The sequence below is a fragment of the Megascapheus bottae genome, unplaced genomic scaffold, assembly GCF_031878675.1.
Source record: "Megascapheus bottae isolate mThoBot1 unplaced genomic scaffold, mThoBot2.hap1 HAP1_SCAFFOLD_166, whole genome shotgun sequence".
NCBI classification, from domain to species: domain Eukaryota; kingdom Metazoa; phylum Chordata; class Mammalia; order Rodentia; family Geomyidae; genus Megascapheus; species Megascapheus bottae.
The window spans coordinates 166,392-175,215 of NW_028327588.1; the positions used below are offsets into that span (position 1 = coordinate 166,392).

At 41.1% G+C, this 8,824-nt stretch overlaps 1 non-coding gene across 1 annotated transcript; it reads left to right on the forward strand.

Annotated features, from left to right (window-relative positions):
• The first annotated feature begins 3,930 nt into the window (after positions 1 to 3,930).
• LOC150039586 (U6 spliceosomal RNA) lies at positions 3,931 to 4,035 on the forward strand. Its single transcript, XR_016534322.1, has one exon. It is a non-coding gene; the product is annotated as a U6 spliceosomal RNA (small nuclear RNA).
• The last annotated feature ends 4,789 nt before the right edge of the window (positions 4,036 to 8,824 follow it).

Consider the following 8,824-nt stretch of genomic DNA (forward strand, 5'->3'; position numbering starts at 1 on the left):
AGTTCCGGGTTCCATTCCATTGTGAAGGAGGTAGGGTCACTGGTCAGGGCCCAATGACCTATTCTGCTTCTCACATAAGACCTACCTGAAGACAAACTGGAGGCCAAATTCCCCTTCCTACTGCACAATATGTACACTTAGACAAAGTAAAAGTCATACATTGTCTTTTGAATCCTGAATTCCGCAGGTTCTGTCCTGGACTGTGCTGAAAGGAGCCATTCCTAGGTTACATCAATACCTTCCTTGTCACCATTCCTCTCATCCTGCAGAAAACATTTTGTCTGACTGTGCCATGGACTTTCTGCACACTTTGCTGACATTAGAACGAGGATATTGTTAAGTGTTTATAACTGAAATATCATATTCCCCTTGAAATCACTTTGTGGTGTCATCCAGAGCAAATACACATCTTGGCTAATGGAAAATAAAGATGTATCTGAATCAATGTCATGTGTTCTTATATGCACTCAGGAACATATGAGAGTAGAAATATCATGCCTCTGGCCCTGCATAGGAAAACACACCTTGTGAAATCCCACTTTCTACAGAAAACACTGGGCATAGTAGGGTGTGCCTGTCAGCTACTCCAGAAATATAACTGGGAGAACAGGCTAGGCTATTCTGGGTAACAAGTGAGTTCTTTTCTGATAGCACTTGTAACTCTGTAATTGAGTTTCCTTTATATATGTACTCACAATTTTTTCTGTCTTTATACTTTTTATATTTGTTTTTCTATTAAATTCTCAGATACAAGCCCACACATTAGCCTAAACTAAAGACTGTTAATTCTCTCTCTTCCACTCCATGTCTTTTCCCTTGAAATTTCTGGAGAAGTTACATTCATGAAACTGTCACCTCTCATAATGATACTTCCTCTGAGGTACTCTCTGAGTGACCCTATGAGTCTTTTAGCACTTAAGTTTAGGATGATAAAATAAAAGGAATCATATCATCTAAGATACTGGGTAGGAGGTGTTACTGAGTGGTATTCATGGAACTGGACATGCTGCCATACTTGTGACAGGTACCACTGCCAAGTGATCCCTCTTTCACAGTACATGTGAAAATAATGCATCGTGCTACAGAGCCATACTAACATAAACAAGCTGGTACTGGCACAAAAATACACCCCAAAAATCAATGAGACAGACTGGATAACTCAGAAAAAATACCATACACTTACATTTGTCTGATCTTCCACAAAGAAACACAAGACATACACTGAAAATGTCTCTTCAACTATTGGTGCTATAATCCTAGCAATTCAGGAATCTGAAGTCTGATGATTAAGGTTCAAAGATAGTCTGGGCAAGAAAGTCCATGATATTCCTTATCTCTAATAAACCACCAGAAAACCAGTAGTGGCACTGTGGCTCAGAGTAGTAGAGTGCTAGCCTTGAGCATAAAAGCTGACAGCACCCTCAGATGATTTTTACTTAAAGCTAATTTTGCATCTCTCTTTGCGGGTATTTGGGGGCTGTGGTTATACAGACCTAACAGGTAAAGTAAATGAGTTCAGCCAAACGCCAGTGGCTCACACCTGTAGGATCATGGTTCAAAGCCAGCCCAGGCAGAAAAGACACTGTGAGACTCTTATCTCTTGTGAAGTACTCAAAATCCAGAAGCAGCAAAGTGGATCAAAGTGGTAGTGTGTTACCCTTGAGCACCCAGGCCCTGAATTCTAGCCCCAAGACTGAAGGGAAAAGAAAGATCACAAACATAAACAGTGAGCACAATAGACTATTGACTCAGGATGAAAGATTAAATTAACAAATAACAAATATAATCAAGAATAGTTCTTTGAAATTTGTAAATAAGGAATGTAGCAGAAAAAAGTGGTGAGAAAACAATGATTCATTTCTAATCACTCTTGTATTATATGTTTTGAAATCATTAACTGCTTTTAAACTAAACAGGCATGTAAGTATCAATTTAGAGAAAGACAACACTTATACATGTATTTTAATCTGAATTCCATATTTTACAATTTGCCTTTTAGAAAATCACCATTCTCTTTTCATATAAAACATGTGTAATCCCTTTACTTAATGTTTCACATAGCTCCAGCATGTGATTATATCATAACTCCTCCATTTTTCTTTTCTCCCAATCTCCCCTTCTGTCTATTCTAGTGCTTAAACTCGAGGCATCACTCATGCTAGGTAGGTGCTATACAAGTTGAGCTGCATACCCTTCTCTTTTTGTTTACTCATTTTTATAGTAGGGTTTATGTGTATGATCAGATCAGCTTGCACCACAATCTTTCTTTTTACTCTTTCTAAGTAGTTGAGATAAAAAACACAATGCACTGAGATCCTCAGATCTCAGCCTCCTAAGCAGAGGATTATAGGCATAATCCACCAAAGTCTGCCATTTGTTCCTCTGATCAAATTCAAAATGGAACTGGGTACAGTGGCTGACACTTGTAATCCTAGCTACTATCCAGCCTAGGCATTAAAGAACGTGACACGCTTTTTTTTTGGCAGTCCTGGGCCTTGAAACTCCAGGCCTGAGCACTGTCCTTGGGCTTTCTACAGGCTAGAGCTCTACCACTGCAGCTACAGCACCATTTTGGCATTTTTCTATATATGTGGTACCAAGGAATAGAACCTTGGTCTTTGTGTATAATTGGCAAGCCTCTTACCACTAAGCCAAACTCCTGGCCCAAGAAGGAGAGACACTTATCTCCAGTTAATCACTAGAAAATGAGAAATGGGGCTGTGTGTCCAGGGGTAGGGCAGTATTCTTGAGCTAAAGAGCTAAGGGAACAGTTCAAGGCCTGTGCTCAGGCTTTAAGTTCAAAGGCCAGAACTAGCAAAATAAAAAAAATGTCTCAAAGACTCTCCTGCCATATCGCAGATCTGAAGTCTCCTTGCAGCTAGGATTACAGGCACGTGTTACTACTGCCAGTTTTGAATAACTTTTGTGTCATCCATAGTAATGTGGATTCCCCACAACGCTGGTAGGCAATGCAGACATATGTCACAGGACAGTGGGCACTGATTGCACTCAGGTTTACACATGGGTGTGTGCACACAAGACCTAGCATTTCGAAAGCAAGAAACTCATGGTACGTAAGTGGAACAGTGTGCAGTGGTCAAAGCATGGACATCTTTTCAGTGCCGAGGATACTGAGATGCTGGGGTAAAGAGGTCTTGGCGTCCTCAGTCCCATACCAAGGAATGTGAGGCGCCCCAAACCCGGGAAGCTGGGTACCAGCGAGGCTACAGCAGTATCTGAAAGCCAGAGGAGATGGATTCGTTACTGCAGCATCAGCAGCAGAGGAGGCCAGGATCTGATCCTGAGTTCCCAGGGTCCCGGGCCAAGTGAACTCTGCATACCAGCTCTCAGTGCACACCAGTAGACGACCACCCAACCCACCCCTGCCACTTTTTCACCACCCTGTTGGTGTGGAGGGACTAACAGAAGAGTGGGGATGCACCATTGAGGCTGGAAGGGGGAGATCTAATGTTGGAACCAGCAGATTGTACCAGAGAGACTGGAAAGCTCCACAAGAAAGCAGATCTCCATGGATACAGATGTTTGCTAGCCAGTGTATAAGAGGGCACCACAAGCCTGGTGGCTCCATGGTGCCCAACACTGGTGTTGGGGGTGGGACTCCCCCTCGCAGCGCTGACTCAGTGGAAACTTGGAGCCTGTGGGGCCTTGCTGTAGACAGTGCTCCAGCAGCCTCTACCTCTGCCAGGGTGGAACCTAAGCACCTAACACCCTGAGGATCTAGGATGACAGTCAGATGCCAGTGGCTCCCAAAGCTAACCTTATCTTTGATTTAGAAACTCTTTGCCAATAACAGTTCAGTATGAAATAATGGGATATAGTAATTAGATAAAAGTTAAGTGGACATATGTGAGAAATTTACAATTTAGAAATAATGTCAGGAATCAAATCTGTTTACACTAGTATAAACAGTAAAACACTTAGGAATAAATATATCCAAAATGAACGATACAGGAAAGATTGCCATGGCTCCTGTGCAAGGATGACATCCAAATTCGTGAAGCATTCCATATTTTTGTATATATATATATAGATAGATAGATAGATAGATAGATAGATAGATATAGATAGATAGATAGATAGATAGATAGATAGATAGATAGATAGATAGATAGATATCATTGTTTCTTTGGAATAGAGTAGGGAAGGGAGGACAACAAGATGATTAGGAGGGGTGGGGGTAGGAAATGGAGACAAAAACCATGAGAAAGGTAGCAATGTTAGTGAAGTAATATATTTTAAAAATATATCCAAAATGTTACCTTGAACAATGAAAATTACAGTGCACAAATAGTCTTGAAAGCATCCCAGTTTTTGCCTGATCTGCTTGCCTCTGAGGAATGTTGGGTTTTTTTTTGGCCAGTCCTGGGTTTGAACTCAGGGCCTGAGCACTTTCCTTTGACTTCTCAAGGCTAGAGCTCTACGACTTGAGCCACAGCACCACATCCAGCTTTTTTCTATGTATATGGTACCGAGGAATCAAACCTGGGTCTTCGTGCATGCTAGGCAAGCACTCAAACACTAGGCTAAATTCCCAGCCCGTGGAATTTGCTTTTAAGGAAGGGAATTGTTAGTTTGTATAATTATATTTGCTGTGAAGTTCAAGTCGATATATTCAAATATGCTCTATGTTCTCCATTTTCATGTGGAATAGGTCAGGTTTTCAAAAAGACCCATTGAGAAACCATGTACTCAAGGACTGAATATCATGTATGAATGTTTCTTCCCCAATATTTCATGATCATGTTGTGTGTAAAGGATCATCAAAAATCATAATAAGCTGGGCCTGATAGCTCACACCTATAATTCTAGCTACTCAGGACGCTGAGAACTGACGATCATAGTTCAAAGCCAGCCTGGGCACTAAAGGCCATGAGATTCTTATCTCCAATTAACCACTAGAAATGTATATCTGGCACTGTGGCTCAAGGGTAGGATGATTGCCTTGAGCTGACGAGCTCCGGGACTGTGACCACACCCAGAGTTAAGCCCCACACATGACAAAAAATTATAATAATCCTTTAAGAGAGAAGCACAGGATCTTAGATATGAGAGAGACAAGAGATCTATCCCAGCCAGGAGTGATGACTCACACTGCAATTCTAGCTACTCAGTAATCAGCTGAAGAAATTATTGAAGAAAAGTCAAGGCCAGTACTTTTTTCCTAGAGGTAGAGTCCTTGCCCTGTACAAATGAAGACCTGGGTTCAATTCCTCGGTACCACATACACACCAAAAAAAAGCCAGAAGTTGTACTGTGGCTGAAGTGGTGCAGCTCTAGCCTTGAGAAAGCTCAAGGACAGTGCTCAGGCCCTAAATTCAATACCCAATACTGTCAAAAAATTAATTTAAAAATTTTGATTTATTTAATAAATCAATTTCCCAATAGGACAGGTCAGTGATCAGGAGAGCCATCCCATATAACTCTAGAAACAGGCTGAGCGATGGTCAGCAATAGGTGGGTGACAAAAGGGAATGGGAACTGACCCCAGCCACTGCTTTGGGCTTCCCTGGGCTGGGGCTGCCTCATGGTTCAGTGCCCATAGGAAGGTCCAGAGTCTTTTGCCTTGCCCCCTGCTCCTCAATTCCAGGACCCAGATGTCTTTAGTGCCGAGGCTGGCTTTGAACCCTGATTCTAATATCTCGGTCTCCAAAGTAGCTAGGATTACAGGCATGAGCCAACAGCACCTGCATCAAGGCTACTTCTACTATTAGCATCTTATTTATTTATTTTTGTGGGTCATGGGGCTTAAACTCACCCTGGGTGTTGTCCCTGAGCTCATCAGGTCAAGGCTACCACGGTACCCTTGAGCCAAGCCACACTTCCAGTTTTCTAGAGGTTAATTGGATATAGGTGTCTCAGGGTGTAAATGTGTGAGAATTAATGCACCTACAACTTGGCGCATGTAACTGTAACCCCTTTGTACATTACCCCGACAATAAAAAGTAAAGTTAAAAAAAGTCTCATGTTCTTTTGTACCTGGGCTGGACTTGAACCTTGATCTTCAGATGTCAGCCTCCTGAGTAGCTAGGATTATAGTTGTGATCCACCAGGACTGGCTCCATCCAACCATTTTGTATCTTCCTTCACTCCTCATTTTTTCCTTTACTACCAGAATTAAGTTTAACAAAAGCATGTCTTAATTGTGTGGTAAAGCTATCTTCAGAGAAATGGAGAAAGGGAAAGAAGTGAAGGCAGATAGATATTGATCCTCCTGAGAACGTTACTTTCAACCTCCAAAACAGGGAGAAAGCACAGGTACTTCATATCATCCACACTGGTGTTTTACTGTAACTCAAAAAATGTAATCCTAGCTACTGAGAAGGCTGAGATGTGAGGATTGATCTTCACAGCCACCCTGGGCAGTAAAGACCACTAAAGAATAAGAGACTCTTATCTCCACCTAATCACTAGAAAAAGGGGAAATGGGGCTATGGTTCAAGGGGCAGGGTGGTAGACTAGATCTGAAGAGCTCAGGGAGAGTACCCAGGCCAGGACGTCAAACCCCATGACCCACCCAAAAGAAAAGGTGTTAAGAGAGATTTGACTTCTGTGCACATTTTATAATAAGCATGAAATTGCATCTTCTATTCAAAATTAAACTCTATGTAGTATGTCATTTCTATAATGCATGGACATACAGTGGGAGACTTTAGAGGAGTAGTGGAAAAATGGATGCCTTTCACATCCTTGGCTGATTAAAATCATTGAATATTTGTTCTGTTTGCTACTTTTCTTCTAGCAAATCTCTTTTCTGATGAATACTGAGGCGTGCCTTCTAGACGAAAGATTTTACTCCATTGTTAGAGTAATGGGATTTCCCTGTCCTGTGTGTTTTATAAATACAGAGCCATGAACTCTTAGTAAAGGACATTCCACAGTTGTTATATTGAAACAATTTCTCTCATGTGTTTTCTTCTCTAAACTAACGTCTGACTTCTTGAAAACATTTCACGTGTGCTCGTGGCTCAAGCCTGGAATCATAGCTTCTCAGGAGGCTGAGATCTGAGGATCGTGATTCAAAGCCAGCCCTGGCACAAAAAGTCCAAGAGACACTTATATCCAATTAACTACCAGAAAATAACTATTCTTACATCCAATTAACTAGCCAACAAGTAAAGTAAAAAACAAAAACAAGGGCCGGGAGTTTGGCCTAGTGGTTAAAGTGCTTGTCTAGCATGCATGAAGACCCGGGTTCGATTCCTCGGTACCACATACATAGAAAAAATCCAGAAGTGGTGCTGAGGCTCAAGTGATAGAGCTATAGCCTTGAGAAAACCCAAGGGTAGTGCTCAGGCCCTGAGCTCAAGCCCAGGACTGGCAAAAACCCAAATAAACAAAAAAAAAACAAAAACAAACAACTGTCCACATTTGTTTCATTCATAGGATTTCTGTCATGTGGAACCCTGAACTGTGCCTTCTGAGTGAAAGACTACACATTTGCTACATTCATAAGCCTTCACTCTGTGTGGGTACCCTGATGCAAACCGAGTTTTCATCTAGGAAGTATTCACATATATTATTAGTCTTAAGGTTTCTCATTGGTGAGACTTCTTTTATAGTTGCTTAAGTGTCATATATATGTGAAGGACATTGCACATTGGTTACATCCATACAGCTTTCTATTCTTTGTCATCTCTGATTATTAGGAAGGCCTTACTCTGGATGACAGAGTTTCCACACTCATTCATAAGGTTTTTCTGTTTGTCTCTTCTGATGGTTGCAAGGTCTGCCTTCCTGGTGAAAGGTTTTTTGCATTAATTATGTAATGTTTCTCTCCTTTGTGTACTCTGAGGATTAGTAAGGTTTGCCTTCCGAGTGAAAAATCCTTCACATTCATTAAAATTCATAAAGTTTCTGTCTTGTGTGTGTTCTCGTGCGTATTAAGGATTGCTTTCCAGGTGAAAGACTTTCCCCATCTGTTACATTGATAACGTTTCTCTCCTGTGTGTGTTCTCTGATGCAAAGGGAGCTATGACTTCTTTCTGAAAAAATTTTCACATCTGTCACATTTTTCTCCACTTTGTGTTTTCTTATGGGCATTAAGTGCTGACTTGTGGGCAAAAAACTTTCCACACCTTTTACATTTATAAGGTTTCTCTCCTGAGTGTGTTCTCTGATACAAAATGAGCTATGACTTCATTCTGAAAGACTTTTGACATTTCTTACATTCATATGGTTTCTCTCCTGTGTGTGTTGTCTGATGATTAGTAAGGCTTGTCTTCCAGGAGAATGACGTTCCACATTCATTATATTCATAAGGTTTCTCTCCTGTGTGTGTTCTGCGATGGAGTGTAAGTCTATTTTCCTGGTGTAAGACATTCCACACCTGTTATATGTATATGATTTCTCTCCTGTGAGTATCCTATGATGAGCAATAAGGTATGCCATCAGGGAGAAGGATTTTCCACATTCATTACATCCATAATGTTTCTCTCCTCTGTGTGTTCTCCGATGATTATTAAGGCCTAACTTCTGGGTGAAAGACTTTCCACATTTGTTGCATTCATATGGTATCTTTTCTGTATGAATTCTCCAGTGTCTCCTAAGAGCTGATTTCTAGGTGTATGTTTTTCCACATCTGGTACAGTCACTTGTTTTCTTCCCTCTCTCTACTACTGCGTGGGTATTGTGAGTAGACTTATCATAGTCATCTCTAAGCTGGTTATGTTTATTGTCAGAGTCTCCCACAAAAACCCAATTCTGCTTAAAAAATATGCTCTCTGAGTTTAAAACCTTCCCTTCTTCACCATATTCAAAATACTTCAGCTCATCAGAACACTCAAATTTTGATCTAAAATGCTCT